This window comes from Hirundo rustica, chromosome 5, assembly GCF_015227805.2.
Source record: "Hirundo rustica isolate bHirRus1 chromosome 5, bHirRus1.pri.v3, whole genome shotgun sequence".
In the NCBI taxonomy this organism is placed as follows: Eukaryota; Metazoa; Chordata; class Aves; order Passeriformes; family Hirundinidae; genus Hirundo; species Hirundo rustica.
Window position 1 is genome coordinate 59,897,605 of NC_053454.1, and position 17,126 is coordinate 59,914,730.

Genomic DNA, 17,126 nt, shown 5'->3' on the forward strand with positions numbered 1-17,126 from the left:
TTTTTGCTTTATTCAACAGTTTTTGGTGTGCCTGACCTTATTCTATTAAAGTTAAGCAGAATTAATTAAAGCTACAGCCTTTTTTTTTTCCTTAGTGCAACACATTTTGCTTAAAAAAATAATTTATCTATCCCTGATTAATTTTTCATGACTTAAATTATTACCTTTTCCCCATGGTTGTCATTGTTCCATATTTTTCTTTATGAGCCACTACTTTTTTTCAAGTATAAATCTGAACCTGCTTTACTAATGTGAACAGCTGTTAGGCTTATGCAGCTAAGGCAGGGCTCCCAGCAGCCTTATGCTGGAAGTTTGACACAGAGACCAAAAATCGATGGCTGTAAAGCAAGATCATTCTAAAAATTATAAATAGGATAATGATATACAGTAGCTGGCCCTGACACTGGCCATCTGAGTTTGAAAGTCCTTACCCAGCTGAAGTCACGCTCTCCAGTTTCTTTTTGGCCCTGATTTTCCTGCAACCATTCAAAAGAAAGTTGTCACCGCTGCATTGTATTTCAAATCATTCCACCACAGCCACTGAAGTGCTCAGCTGTGTTTACCCTATTTATTTACATATTTGTGCCTTAACTATCTCATATCCACATCAGTCCCAAGCCCGTGTCTTCACGCGTTCTGTCTAGTTCTTTTCATAGACCTGGATGACAACTGGTGTATATTGTTTATCATTTTATTGTTTATATGGTTTATTGGTAAATAATATTATTGCAACTGTGTTGTTCTAATGGAGCAAGGCGTGTAGGAGGAGCCACAGCTACTAACAGATGCACAGGTATAAATGGGGAGAAGGGAGATGGGACTTCAAGACATTCTCCAGGTTCTCTGACCCCAAGGATTTTTCAGGCTTCAAAGCAGCTCAGATCACACGTGTTTGATTTCATTTGTTGTATGTACTCCTGTGTCTCAAGCTGCAATAGCCTGTTTCCACAAATACCATTCCTACTGCAGGGCACTGCTTAGATTTGCGAAAGCGAGGTAGGGATCACACCACGTGTCACTGGACATATGGAGACCATGCGTGGGTGCTGTGTGAATGATTTCTGGCTGGTTTCACCACTCCCCTATGAAGGCTTTGATTGTGCCCGGGCGCACGTGTTTGCAGAGTTTAGACAGCTGCAGTGAGGCAGGGGAAGACTTTCAGTGACTGTCCTCATGAGTCTGTGCCTGTGGACACTGGAAAATGGGATTTGTACCCCAGGACCTGCTTACTATGGTAAAGGGAGGGGCATAGTTGCTTCCTAGCACACAGAGAATACTTCTCACATCGTGGGACAAAATGTAGAATTCCTCCAAAATAATTATAACAATTCTCTGTAGATCTATAAGAAATAAAATGAAGTTAAATAATTATGCATCCAAAAAATGGGAAGGACAGCATTGGTTCAGAGAACAGACTGGGTGAAACTGAGCGTTGGTTTTACAAAATCTTAGAGGAAGTGTACACTGGGAAAAACATTTCCCTAATCCTAAATCTTGGTGAAGTACCAGGTTTGGCTCTAACCTGACATAGTTCCCTGCTAGCTCTTTGCCAGATTTTCTCTGCCATGATTTAGGCATTCTTGCTGTGTAATTTCATCCAGAGCCTACCTCTTTGCCTGCCAATACAACTCGCATCGATTTCTGCTGTGTGAATTGGGGATTTGCCTATCAAACTTCCACCAAATGGAAAAGACTTCTGGATGCTGTGACCAAGATTTTAGTATGGTAAAGCTTAGTGTCCAGCTGGCTGCCCCTGAACCTATGTTTTCCTGCTGCTTGCTCGTGCTTCCTTCGTTTCTGCATTGTTGACACAACACTGTGCTGCCGTTCCTTGATAAAGCACAAAAAGAAGCAAACGAACGAAGCTGGAAATACAACATTGAAAGACGTATTTAAAAAACCTCCTTGTTTTTTTTCCAGGCTCTCTTGGCGGGCTTGAAACCCTGAAAGAGTCCTCCACCGGTTCTCCCCTAGATTGTCTGCAGCATGGCTAATACATCTAAAATTAAAACGCAGGGCGAGGAGGAGAGCGTGATGGTTGATTTTATAAGCAGAAAGGTCTGGAGTCAGAAGTGAAGCAGTTAAAGCAGCAGCAGCATGTTTACTAAGCCATTTGAAGTTGATAGCCCACACGGCCTGGCTTTTTTCTCTATCTTCGTAAACCGCAGTGAATTGATGGAATGACCCGGACTTGATCTTCAGGGCAATATGTCTGATGGCACTGCTGGATTGATAAATTGATTCAAAACTATTACCATGGTGAAAAAGCAATAAGGTCATAAAAATTGCATCAGCTGGCTAAGTAAATCCTGGCATTTCATGACAAGTAATGCAGAAGAATCGCAAGAGGATCTGGGCATGAGGCTGAATGAGTGAGCGAGAAATGACTTTGAAGAGCTCATCATCTCCGATCTATTCTTCCTGCCAGCGATTCATGCCTTCGCATAGTGCCACTTCATTATGGGGAAATAACTGTACACTTCTAGCATATTCCTGGCCGTCCCTGGCGGCCCCTGGAGGACCCTTAGCTGGTTAATACCTCATCATGGGCTTCATTGAACACTTTAATCTGCACTTGTGTGATCAATAGAATCCTGGTGTAAATTAAAAGGACAATTTCATGTAATCAAGCCTGTTAATGCTCATTTTGAAAACCATTATTTGTGGAAGGCATTTAGGAGAAAATTACAAAGCGACAGGCTGATGCACTCGGAGCCGATTCAAAAGGAGATCTTTTTTGTGGCTCTGTGGATGGATGGTGGGGGCCACCAGCAAGTGCACTGCAGTGCTGGGCAGGAGGAATGGGGCAGGAGGAGGCAGAGGGGTAGCAAGAGAAGCAGTCCAGCAGGAATATGAGTCCTCCTTCTTGCCTTTGGCAGGGGAAGAAAATGAAATTTTCCAGTGTTCTATTTCTGTGGCAAATTCAATTACTGTGGGGACTTGTTCAAAGCGGTGTAACTTCCAAGAGGCAGAAATTGAAAACCCAGCAGCTAATGAAACGGCAAATCACTAGTAAGTTCAGACAAGGGCTGTCAGTCAGATCAAACACCTAGAGAAAAACAGCCGCTTCCTTCTGGGTTTCAACAGGCAGCCTTTCTCCCCACCTCCCACAGCACACACCCCTTTGAAAGGCAAAACAAAACTTTCGAGGGCAGCACAGTCATTCTTTTCCTGAAATTAAAATAATCACCGGTGTCACATATTGCTTGTTCCAACAGCTGCACCATCCAGCTCTTACTGGGCACCTAAGTTTGTTTTAAGCAGCTGAATGAGGATAACTCTTGCCCAGAGTACTAAGCTGCACGCTTATCTGAGGGGTTCCAGCCTGCACACCTGTGTCCATGGAACTGCAACCTCCCTTGTTTCCAGTCATTCGGAAGCTGACAATTCCAGACCCCTGGGAAATGGAGAGATTGGAACATCAGAACACGTTTCAACTATTTTGAAATACACAGCATGACCTCAGCTGACTGGTACTGCCTGAAAGGTAGATGTCACTCGTCTGTTGAGCACATGGACCTGACACTTTGCCTTCTCTACACCTAAGCTACTGGATCCACCAGCAGCCATGTCACACTTTGAGGATGCAGCCCCATGAAGGGGCACATCCTAGGCCCCAAGATGTTTTAAATGCTTCTTGCTCAGGAATCGTAACCATAAATATGGTTTCTTGGTTCGGTAACATCCTGTCTCTCTTCCTTTGTCTCTTAATTCTGGAACAGACAAGACTCTTTGGTGGTTTGTTCTTTTCACCTAGATGAGCTTCACCTAGATGGTAACAGCAGAAGATGCTGTTATGGACTCCAGTCTGAAGCCAATTCCAAAATTACAACTGGTTCCTGAGCAGAGGAAGCTAGAAGTTTACCAGCTTTCTAGGATGTGCTTCTGTGCAGTCCATTCAGAAATCTCTCCTTAGCAATATTGATTATTTCCTCAACAAGACATGTATTCATCTCCAGTTATCTATATCTCCTGCTGTCAGTGAATAACCATTCAATAATCACCCAGTCTCTTCTGAAATAAGGCCTTGAACTAAATGTGGTACATTTGATTTAATATCAGAGAGCCACTCGCAGTGCTATCAAAGGGGAACAGGCAGTCTAAATTCGGTGTAAATAGACTGCAGCACATAAAGTTTCCAAGTGCAAAGAGCTAAGCTACTCTTTCTGCTTCTAGATTTCAATTTTTACTGCTTTAACTGAGAAAAAACTGGTAAACAAATAAAGAGCCCATATCTTTTGTGTGTCTTTTTGTGCCACTGCTTTTCTCAATGAAGTAATTTAAACTTCAGATGTTGCAGTCTGAGCTATTTGGTTCAATTTCTGTGGCTATATTTCTCTTCTGGAAGGGACAAACATAATAAAAAATAGATGAAAATGTGTGAACAAGGTGTGGAGAAGTTGTACTTAAATATATACTATGTAATGTATTTATTTCTATATAGCCTGGTTTCTCAGGGCCTGTAAGAACTTGGTTGCTTGCAAAAGGAAACAGTGGAAGGCCTACTTTATTCATGTTTATTTTCCTGTCTGAGCCAGCCCAGATAGCCATGAAACAACAACCTAATTTGTTTAAGAATCACTGGGAATGTGCTAATGTTCTGAAGATTAATCAGGAGACAGAACTAAGCAACTCTTACAAAAAACCTGGAATAAGAAAAAACTAAAAGGAAAGACAACAATAACACAGTGCTTCTGCTACTTATTTTTATCTTGTGGTCTGTTTTAGAATGAGGATCATTCCGCTTCTCCAAAACTGAGAAAACAAGAGCACTAAGTCTTGGTTAACAAGACTAGTCAGCAGAAGACGTCCTGTGAACTTGACAGAAGTTTTTCATTGTCTGTGAAAATTTGTGTTGGCTGTGCAGGCAGAAGTTCAAGTTCAGCATATTTATTTTGAGAAGGACTACAGAAAATGAAGGGAAATGGGAACGACATGAATGAAGAGAGCAGAGTTTGACCCTAGGAAAAGGAATTCATCAAACTGACTTGGAAGTACCAAAGACATCTTGTGGTGGTGAGAATTTCAGATTTCATCTTTAGTAGTTTTATGAAAAGTTGCCTAAGAAAGTAATGTAACCCCTGATTTTCCTTTATCCTGCATAGCTATAAAAGCTGTAAAAGCCAATGCAAGAAACAAACTGGGAATTAAATGACTATCCAGCCAGCATATACTTGGTTTGAAGAGCAATAAGCTCTACATTCCCTACTCCAAATCATTTAAACTTCACATTTGATTTAGTGAATAAGAGCTTTGTCTGGGACTAAAATGGCAGGATCTTGATGATGAAATACAAAACCTTTTGCAGAGTTAAAGGAGTAGCTTAGCCCTTATTTATGGATACATAAATCATATCTGAAGCCAGTGCACAAATCCCAGAGCTACAAAGGAGACATTAAGATGATATTGTAACTTTATGGTTCTGCACTTAAATTTTAAATATATTATTAATATTTTTAAAGGGTTTTTTTTTTGTTTTGGGGGGTTTTTGTTTGGTTGGTTTGGTTTTTTTGTTTTGTTTTTTAAGTGTGACTACCCCACAAGTAATTTTCAGCCTGTTTTTTTCCTGTATTAATGTTTTCATCATACACAAGAATTTTTTGTGTGTGTGTAGAAATACTATTTTTGTTAGTGAGGGTTAATTAGCTTATTTTCTGAAGAAACAAACTTGCAATCATGCTGACTTAATGCCCGTCTCCAGTAGCTTTTCGAACCCAGAACTCAGTCTGACCACTCCAATGGCAGATAGAGCACTCCACGATTCAGGATTCCCACAGCCATCGACCAAATGTGCGGCCAGAGGGAAGAGAGAGAGAGAGAGCAAGCAGAAAGCCTCTGTCAGTGCCCCAGTAGAGATCAAAGCTGCAGCATAATCTCACCATCAGGGACAGACTCAAGTGCTCTTGGACCCCTTTCAGAGACTCCACACAGAAGCACATTCCTGCAAGACAGATCCACACAGAGTCAGACTTTATCAGCTCCTCCGGTGAAGGATCTGCTTGTTCCACCCCTGTGCTTCTGGCAGGAGTAACCCAAAAGCACTTCTACACCCAAAGAACTGTAGCTGCACGAAACAGGCGAGGAGGTGGAGGGATCAAACCGCTTTTCCCTCGGAGGTGACAATGTGAGGGTGGTTTCCACCGCGCTGCTGGTGAGCCCATTTCCACCATTTCAGTTTTACACTGCCATGGATGTCATGGGGCTGAGAAAATGAAAATAAGAATAGTCCAAAAGGAAATTCAGCGTGGGCTTTCTGGCTTTCCTGGCTACATTCAGGCAAGGGCTGCACAATCACATTTATTCCACATTCCAATCACTTGATCTAAGCATTCATTGCCAACACCCTTGGTGGGAAGCAGACGCTCCGTAAGGATTGTTGCAAAACTGCTTTTGTCCAAGGTAGTTCAGCCCAGGATCATTTCAAGTATGCATTGCACTGCATGAAGTTGTGATGTAGAAACAAATGGGTTTCTTTTCCCCAGAAACTAACTAAAGTCACAGACTTTAGTTTTGAGGCTGGCTACAGCCAAACTGACTCCAAATTTCCAGCAGAGCTTTGCTGAAATCAGCAGAGGACAGCAGAGGAGATGGCATTTCAGCCTGGTCTTTGAGACTGGGGCTGAAACTCATGGAAAGGAAGACAGGAAAATAGTGACTCTTGAAGCATGTTACTAAGTCTAAGCCTTTACTGGATAATAAATTATTTGCTAAAACTCTAAGACGAACTGGAACCTTATCACCATTTTACTGTTAATTCAATCATTCTGGGATTCTTGATGTTAAGTTAATTAATTGTTGTTGGCATAATTATAAAATATCTTCAGTTTTATAATGGGTATAAAGTTCTGAAATATAAATTGAAGACACCTCACATTTTTAATAGTTGTTCCTTAACCTTTAAGGCATTCAGTTTTGTGCGGTCAATGAAGTCAACGTGAGCTTCCTTTCATTACATACAGGACATTTTATGAGATATTATTTATCAGGCAACCGAACAGGAAGCGCTTTGTCTACTTTCTTTTCCCTGTTTGTCCCTCTGTGGTGCATCCATACATACCTATATCTGTGGCAGATCATCCTGTTTTGACACCCAGCAGATATTCCAAGTTCCATTTTGCCCTGGGCAGGCACAGGCAGCCAGTCCATCACCCCAGTCCTCTTTCCCAAACTGCTCCAATAATGCCTTACAGGAAAGGAGTCAGGTTGGCCTCCAGGAGATGATCAAGTCTTGGCAACAGCTTAGTAGTGGTTAGACAGCCTGAATCTCTGCCAGTGCTTTCCAGGAGATGACACTTTACCCTTGCTGTGGTTGCACCAATACCTGAAGGATATCCTCAAAAGCCAATCACTGTGGATGGGCCTCCCAAAAAACCCCATTATCTACACCTTGCAATGGCCACACTGGGGTTCAGAGGCATTATTCTCACTGTCCTTCCACAATGGTGTCACATTAAATAACTCCCAAATGTGCAGATAATTCTCCTGAACCAACTCAAGATGAAAGATTTCTAAAAACCATGAAATCATATTGGGTTCTGAAAAACCTGGAGACAGGAGCAGAACATGAGTTAATGGGGCCACAAGCTCAACGAAATAATGGCTTTTTCACAGCAAATGAGAGGTGATGACAATGAGCAAATCTGAGGGTTGGGTTTTCTGCATCTCCTGTTCCTATCAAATGCAGCTCATGAGATATGAATAATTCCCAAGGTACTTCTCACCATATTCTGTCTTCCAGACAATAAATCACATCTTTGGGATCCTTTCCCAAAAAATACACGGTTTGGGGAATAAACTCTCTCAGTGTGACCTCTGAGAGTTACATCCAGAGCTCAGCTTCTCTCTCAAGGGTTCCTGAATCCATAAGCTTGCTGCTTAATTGAAAAGTAATGAAGATCTCCATGCTTAGCATTTCCCCCAAGACTGTTGACTGCTACTGTCAAGTTTTTTCCTAGGCATGTAAAGAATGCTGAAAAGTGCTCCTGTCCCTTGGGTGTTGCCGTGCAGCTTTGTTTACTGGCTGTACAGGAAATAACTCCATCAGTCAGTGGTGGTTGCAGAATCTAAAGACAAAGCTGGTACTTAACCTGACTATAAAAAAACCTATTTATCCATTCTCTCTTCAGACCAGCTGGAAAAGATTTAAGCTTAATATATAAACTGAAAAAAAAAAAAAAATTACATTTTATACAATCATGTAAAAGAGAGTAATTAACACAGCTCATTACTAGTTTTAGACAGGACTTAGAATGTCAGCAGCCAAATCAATGTGAGGATTATCACATTTTGGTAGCCTGTCTGGACAGACTTGAAGGGCAGTGCACTACAGCATAACATCAAAAAAAGTTTTAGCTTCCTATGAGAAGCTGCAAGATTAAAACAAAATTATTTACATGATAAGTCCTAGAAGCATCACCTCCATAGCTTAAGTTCAGCAAGACATCTTTGTGCTTCTCTGTGCTTCTCACCCCGAGGTTTCTGTTTCATTCAACACTTAAATTTTGAAGAGAGATCATATTTTTACTGAAAGCAAAAAGCAGTGGGATATGGACTTTTCTGTCCCCGTTTTCCCCAGCCACGGTAAGCCTTAGGCCCACTTTTGGGTACATCTGTTTGCCATGTCACCTGCCCAAGAGAATCAGCAGCAGTAGCACTGTTTTAATAAAAATGTTTCCTCCATACACTGAAATTCACTACAATTTGAATTTAAGTAGATTGCCTTCTTAGGAATGTTGCTGTTCCCTTTCACTGGCTTGTCAGTGACTTGTCCATTCTCAATCCTGAAAATAACAAAGATGGGTAGACTTCCACCAAATCATTTCTCCCCACCAGCTGCAGAATATTCTCAAGATCACAGTTCATAATAAATTATCTGAGGCATTTTCCTTTCATCTATGCAAACACTGTCTTTGCCCATCAACAACTACAAAGTCACAAGATTTCAGTAGCCAAAAATATTGCATTGATGAGTCTGTAGTAAACTCTGTTCTTTATGGAAAGGGTGAGACTGGTGTTTCTGACTGTGGAAAGAGATACACTGTATCCTCTGTAGGCTTAAGGATGATTAAAAGTGGACAGAAAAAAGCTACCAAACAAATTTTATCAATGCGGAAAAGGATCTCACATGGATGAATCAGTAAGTCTCACTACAGACACAGGGAGATGAGAGAGAGAAGACCACGAACTGCAAAAAAGTTAAGATTCTTGAGCCTTAGGAGGATAAATCAATTGTGAGACATAATAGTTATAAATGCACTGAAATTCTGCTGCAAGCATTGAAGGAAGAGTTGTTTTCCACATTCCCAGTGGGTAAGTAAAGAGGGAAGATCCATAAACTCAGGGGAGAGGACAAATTATATTTAATCATCCTTTCTAACAGGAAGGATGATGAAGATCTCCAACGTGAAGAAGGACCACCTGGATAGGCCGTGAAGCTTCCAGAAAGGGACATCTTTAAACTCTAACTGAACCAAAATCTTTATGGAATGACAGAAGGATTACAGGGCTTTCTTGGGGCAGAGGAATCCACAGAACTGCTTCCAATGGTCCCTCCAGACACGTTTTTCTACAGCTTTTTGAGGTCAGTTCAGGACTGTATCGGGGCAAAAATCATGGTAGTGAAGAGGGGAAAACCTCCACCTTCTTCAGGGATGGAATCTGCTGGTGAACTTGTGTCCCACTACTGCTGCTGCTTTGTGTAGATGAAGGACACTATGAATTAAGTCCAGCGAGGCCTGACAACATTAATACTTCAATAACATTGAGAGAACAAGCCATGCAAACTTGGGTGCCAAATGCTCCCCCTAGTTTATTTCAAATATTCTATTGGAGGCTGTATAGATACTTAACAAAAAGAGGTTTTGTTCACATCCTGTGCAGAAAAACAGAAGCTGGGAATGGATACACACCGGGAGGATTGGATATACCCTGGGATATGGGACAGCTACATCAAACACCTTTTATGAGTGACATGCAGCCATTTTTGGCTTTTTCCTTTCAGGCGCCACACAAGCACTCGCTCAGCTGTACACACGTTTTCTGGGCTGTAAATAGCTCAGTGAAAGGACAGTCCCTGACTGTCTCCAGCCTCGCATTTGTACAACACCCAGACCAACGCTGCCAATATATAATTATTTTTTCCATAATAATCTGTTATAGGAATGAGGAATACCAAACAACACAGAAGCAAATATTTAAATGAAACCTATTGACTGCCAGAAGCAGTAATTTGATAGTACACACATTTAATGTTCTGTGCATTTAATTACATTTAATAGTCAATGTTTTATGAGGCAAATCACTGGTAAAAAAAGTTTGGGGATCTGTATAAAGCCCCTTTTTAGAGCTGAGTCAAAGAAAAGTCAGACAACAAAAAATTTCTTCTCTACAGGAAGTGTTTACTAAAACCTCTTTGAGGAGACAGAAAGGCCCATTTTATGAAGCTTCCAGTTCAAAGCTCAGAAGAGAAGTGAATTTCTAAAATGCTAAGTAGGCAGAGTTTTCCATTTGACTGTTTGGTTCAAGAAAGTGCAGAGGTTGCTCTTGGGACACACTAGGCTGAGGCTCTCATGGAAATCATGATAAATGTGTTTTCCAATGTACTGACCTGGATGTTAGCATATTTTTTTGCTGAACATTATGGGGTACTTCGCCTACTACATAATTGATTTTCCAGTAAAGCTTAAGACTCCATTCTGATTCCAGTAGAAATCTGCAAACCATTTTCTTTATTACTACCATCCAGCACCAGGGGAGGGTGTGGGCTGGGGTGGGGCAGGAGGGAGCAGATTATGGAAATCCAGCAGCATTGCGGAGTACCAGTTTAGTAGCTCCGAGAATAACCTGTTGAATTCTCTGTGTATGTGTGCACACACTCGGATATTCACTTATACAAGGACATCTGCAGAGCCCTAATGGTCTTTGAAAGCACAATAATATTTAAGCAACTGGATGGGCCCCAGCTCTTGGAATGAGGCCCTGGCAAAAACTCACAGCTGGTAGGTTTTTTGGTGTGTTCTACGCAGGTTATTTTTCACCCTTCATCCTTTAACCTTCAGCAGAAATATATTTTTCAATATTTAGAACCCTTCTACGTAAAGCTATTTTTTTTCAGTCCTCACATGTTTTTCTCTACATTGAACTCAAACTATCCTAAGAGCAGGGAAAAAAAACAAAATAAAAATCAATAAATTTACTTTTGATATATATGTAAGATGTAATTTGAAGAGATCTTGGTGCACAGAGTAGAGGAAGTTAGTATGTAGGTAGAAAGCTACCATAGGGGTACGTGGCAACCAGTCAAGGCACCTTCTCAATTAAATTAACCTACTTAACTCTCAGGCTGCCCCACCACTGCTAACTGATGCTCTTTTCCAGAACAGTCCAAATTAAAACTGTCCCCCAACATAAATGTAAAGACCCCAAATAATTTTCTCTTCTTTCCCCTTTGCAATAATTTACTTTGCAATCGTGCTCTTCTTCCAAGAGATCACAGCGTAGATGGAGCAAAAACAGGCACATCCCCGGCAGTAACGTGTGGAGAAGGCAGGAAGAACACACCAAGTGCACCAGTGTCTCTCTGGGTTTGCCAGAGCCCCGTTCCTGAAGAGTTCCATCGTATTCCAGCAGCGATGGCTTTGACTGCTTTAATTCAGCAGTACGTGTCCAGGGGCTAAGGCCACCTTGTCATTGATACACTTGACTGGCAGGCTTGGATCTTCCCTGTCAAAATACCCAAGTGTTTAAGTAATGACTAGTGCCACTTGAGTGGAAAAAACTAGGCGAGCTGTCAATACAATGGGTGTCAGAAGCACATTGTTACTCATCCTAATCACAGTAATTGTACACAGGGACAGGCAGGGAAGAAAAGGAAATGAATGCCTATCTGCTGGCAACAATGCAACTTCGTTTAACCTTAACAGACCAGGCATTGATATCATTTCTTCCTGGCACTCTCTGCGATCCTGATGTCAAAACAGCTTCTCATTTGCAATGTATGACAATTTCCTCGCATCTGAAAAGACACTGCTGCAAGTCAATAGACTATAAATTGCGCTTGGAAATGGGATCATCTTAACTAAAGGCTGCCTGCTTTCCCCAGGAGGCCCAGGCCCGCTCCCCCCTCCTTTTAATAATTTGTATGTTTAGGTGTTCGGTCAATTTACTCTACACTTGTAATGTCTTATAGGCGAGACCATCAATCAGATTCGGTGTGACAAAAATATCCTGCTGCGATATTACAGGTTATTAAAGGGATGATGGGAGAAGGCTGCATGCATTTACTGTGCCCCTTTTTTCTCATCTCAGGAAACCTGTCACAGACCTAAACTGGTGATTTGTCTTCTCTTCACTATCAACAGGTAGCAGCCAAGAGTGGACTTTGATGAGCTGCTTTCACACTGTTCTTTCCTCCACACCTTCTGTCCTCCCCTAGCTGCCTCCCAGCCCTGCATCCAGTTTTCCCCACTCCTGGGTGAATGCATGACCATGGGGAATGCTGCTGTAAAGGCTCACAGCTTCCAAAAAGGCCAAAATAGTTCCAGTGTTCCTTGAAGGATTTCCAGCAAGGGGCCCATCACAGTCTGGAGCACTGTATTTTTTCCAGGGAGCCAAATCCACCTTGCAAACATTTTGCTTAATGCTCTAAAACAGATATTGATGGAATGATACCATTCTAGCTAGTCTTCAAAAGATTTCTAAAGAAAAAAAAAAAAGCCAGATGATATACAATATTCTTAAATTCATTGAAATTTCATTGAAATATATAGTAATTGTAGTTACTAAGCCTCAGAGTATTTTCTCCGAGCTTTACAGCCAAGGGCAAAGCAGACAGGAGCAGAAGGGCGACATCTCACTCCCTGATTTCCCAGGCTACTGACTGTCTGCACACAGGGTGTCTATTTATGACACAGCACATCACCACCAGAGCCACATGTCAGTCCTAAAATTGACAAAGAAAGGGACGAAATAAAGTAATAAGCACAAAGAACAATGTGAGGCCTCCACAGTACCCTGGGATTTCTACAAGTGACAGCCTGGGTCAGCGAGGCTCTGAAAGGATGCCAGAGCCAGTGTACAGACACCAAAGAGTGATGTGGGATCTCTCTTCCCGTGTTTAGTTCAGGGGGAGAGAGTGTCACCGTGACTGCATGTGATATTCCAGGCACCTTAACCTTTCAAGCCAAGGGTCTTATTCCAATATTGTAACATTCCCTGCCTTCCTTTGCAATAGAGATGACACCACATGTCTCAGTAGCTAGGAAGCTCAGGAGACAATTCTGTCGTCGAGAGGCAGGTGCCCGCTAAAAACCATCACGCAATGAAATGAACATAAGAAAATGATGACGCATATTTTACATAATTTCTCCATGCTTCATCTGTTCAGCCCCAGATGGCCGTTCTTCTACATCCTCTTTACTCAGATTCCTCTACATCGTCCTTTTAAGAAATTACCTCGGGGATGACATTTTCTAACACGCCCCCCCCCCACCCTCCAGTCCTGTGTGCAGGTTGAAAACCTGTTAATCACCTGTCCTAGGGTGTCTTTATGGTGCTGAATTGTATCTACATTCATCTGTTTAGCCCAGAAATAAGTTTTGTGCCTTCAAGACTAGTTCTGAGAGCAAAGTGGGGAGAGGAAGCAGGCAGTTTGTTTTCAGAACCTGCACTTGCTCCCCTGTGTTCTCTCTCCTGGACTGCGTTGTCTGCAGCACGGACAGGGGGAGAGAGCTCTCCTTTGCTTTTAGTTCGGTTTTTTATTTAGCTAGCTGAGGCAGAGAAGTCCCCCGGACTGTGGCTTTTCTTTTTCTTGGAACTTACCAATCCTGCTCTGGACTGAAAACCCAGAAAAACACCGGGAGCTCACACCTGTGTCCCACCAGGGCCCGGGACACTGCATTTTCCAGAGCAGGAGGGGCTGATGAGAGACTGAGCGAGCCGAGCTACACCCCACGACAACGGCTTTCTGAATTTGCCATCTCTTCAGAACAGCGAGAGGCTCCATTGTTTAATGTTATTCATTTTTCCATGTTTGTGAGCACTTTGCTTGTTAAATAAACAGCTTTTTCTAAATTTCTCAAAGGAGATTTATGTCTCCCACACTGGTGAGAGAATTGAATTCGACAGAATTGAGAGACATTTGAATTTGCTTCTAGAGGGACTACTCCAGAAGTATCCTCCCAAAATTTGCCCTGAACCAGGACATCACTCGACCCTGAAATGCAGTTTCCCATTAAAAAAAAGACGAGGAAATTTTTCTCCTCTGCTGTGCAGGGCTGGAAGGGTTTTTACATGGTAAAATATAGACTAAGACGATGATGATCACATCATTAGACAGAAAAGTTAACATCTTCAGAGATGAAACAATCAGTCCCAGAGAGACCACTCTACAGGCAACGCATAAATGTGCAAATTACACCTAAAGCTCCGTGCGGAATGTGCGAGGAAGGAGAACGGAGAAAAAGCACGAGCCTGCTGGAAAGACCTCAGGACTCTGTTGCCGGCACAGGAAAGGAGGTGGCAGGGCACCCTTACCTTCAGGGTGTCTCAGTCACAGAGTATGAGCTGCATCCTGTGAAGTGCCCACACAGGCAGGGGACCCCATGGAAGCCTCCTGCAAGCTGGCAGGCGGGGGGCTGTGCAGCACAGGGACCCTCCAACCCAAAAATCCTTCCGAGCCCTCCGTGTCTTACTGGTGACTGATGGCAGAAAGGCTTTATTTCCCAGAGGGGGAAAATGCACAAGCGAGACAGGCAACAAGGAGAGAAAAGTGTGTCTAGAGCTTAAAAGTGATGGAGCCGTGGGCTTGTGCCCTGGCCTGGGTGTGTGCTGGTGCTGAGGCTGCCTGGAGGGAGCAGCCAACACGTCACAGCCCCTGGGCCAGTGCTGATGTGTCCAGCCACGTGCCATGTCTCGGGGCGCCCAGGAAAAGCTGCAGGAAAGTCCACGGAGAGAAAGGAAAGGTGAGTAAATCACAAAGAGAGGAAGGAGCGCTAAAAGACAAGGTCCGTGCTGCAGGAAACCCCGCACAGTCGGTTGTCAAAGGCTTTGTACACCATCAATCATCTCACGGTGCCGCAGAACTCAAATAATCCTGTCATTCTGAACCATCACCTCTCGTTGCAGGCTTCGGATGGTGAGCAACAGCCTCGAGCAAAGGTACGGGTCTGATATTTAGTCACCAAGCAATGGGAAGGACCCTATGACCTAATCGCTGTGGGGCGAGGGTATGCGTGTGTGTCCACGGACACTGGGACACGCTGGCTACCTTCAAAGTGTGTCCGTCCTGACCTGCGACCACAGAGGCAGAATTCATCTGACGGGCAAGGTGGAAGCCGTGATCAACTTGAAAGCCACCAAGTGGATGAATCCTCAAGTGATCACTCTGATGGTTCCTCCACGGACAGTGACTGAATTTGTATATATTCCCTTTGTAAATTTGTACATTTTTCTTTTTCTGTTTTTCTTTTTTTGTAAAGTTAAAAGGGTGAGATATCACCCTGGTTTTTCTGAGTTTTTTAAAGCTTTTTGATTGTTCATAAAAATGGAGTCAGACCTTTTAGCTACTGTACAATATTAGGAGCAGTTTCTACCTTTTTCCCACACATGTAACATAAACAAATCCTTTGTTTATCATTCTCTGTCCTTTGTTTGCATATTTCTAACCTGAAAACAATTGTAACTGACGGCTGGTCTGGCCAGTTGGCTGAGAGGTGAAAACTCCAAAAGCCAATCTTCAGCCAGACCCACAAATGTATAAAAAGTAAGAAATAAACAGGCAGAGGGGCTCTCCGCCTTGGGCTTTCAGCCTTGGCTCTCTCGGAGGAACCTTCTGCCCTGTGAAAATCTTCTTGACTCTGTGTGATTGCTTTGTGTATCCCAGTCACACCGTGCCAGCCCAAGTCTCACCTGGGCAGCAGTGCCCTTCAGGGGCATCTGCCAGCTGGTGTCTTTTGCCTTGAGAGCTGATGAAGCATTTGGGTGGCTAAGTGGTGAGAAGGCCTTGCAGCAGGGAGGGTTTCCCCCCTCCATCTTTCCACCCTGGCTGGAAAAGCCACCTGCTCATCCACCAGTGCTCTCACAATATGCACATTTTTCTCTTCCATATTCACATCATCATCGTTTCACAAAAACATTGTTTGTTTTTGTGTTTTTTAAGAATGCAATTTTAAGCACGGTTGGGTTTTGCCTGCTGTTTCTTAGGAGAAAAGGTTACAGCAATTTTGCTTTGCAAGCTACTAAAGGAGGATGTTCATAAGTCTCCGATCCTCAGTGCAAATTTATACAGCCCTGAAACAACCCTGGGCTTCACAATCCACTTTTCCTTAGCACCAGTGCTTTCTGTAATCCAGGCAGCCCCACAAGAGGGCTGCAGGGCAACAGCTCTACCGGCAAGGCTGATGCGAAGGCACAGGAACCCAGCGAACGCATCTTTTGGCTGTTGTTTTTTTATTGAGCAATGACAAATTTAAAAGGGGCAACAAAGCATTCCCCAAATCACAGGCCATTTCCCTAATTTACTATTATCTAGTGCTGCAGAATTTTGACAGCGAGGGCCAGGGCGTGAGTTACTGCGAGGCGTGCTGTAAGATGCTGCGATCTTTGCACAGCCAGCCCGTTTTTTTAATGCTGAACTTTGAGCACAGTGTAGCGTCTGTGCCTGCGGAGAGATGGCCCAGGAAACAGCTAGAATATTAAGTACCCGGTTATATGTCTCCCAAAGGAGGCTGCTGCTAATATTATACATTACAACAACATTGCCTGAATGGTTTATTAATGGTAGCAAAACAGAGTGAATACGACATACAATGATAATAACAATAAATGTTATTTATACGGTGCCTATCCGTGACAACGCTCTAGAGGCCTCACAAAAATGCACTTAAAATGCTAGCATTGCAGTATTAAAATGTGCCCAAGGCCTCAGCAAATAAAATGGATTTGGTGTTTAAAATGTGATTTACTTATGCACAGTGCCTTTAGCAGCGAATTTACATTTTAGATGAACAGACAGAGACTTTCAAAAATCAGGCATGGTTGTCATTGCCCAAGTGTTTGGAAGCCAGCTTGAGCTGTAACAAAAAGGTTTTGAGCCCAAATTATCTGCAGATTTCTTTTAGGACTCAGAG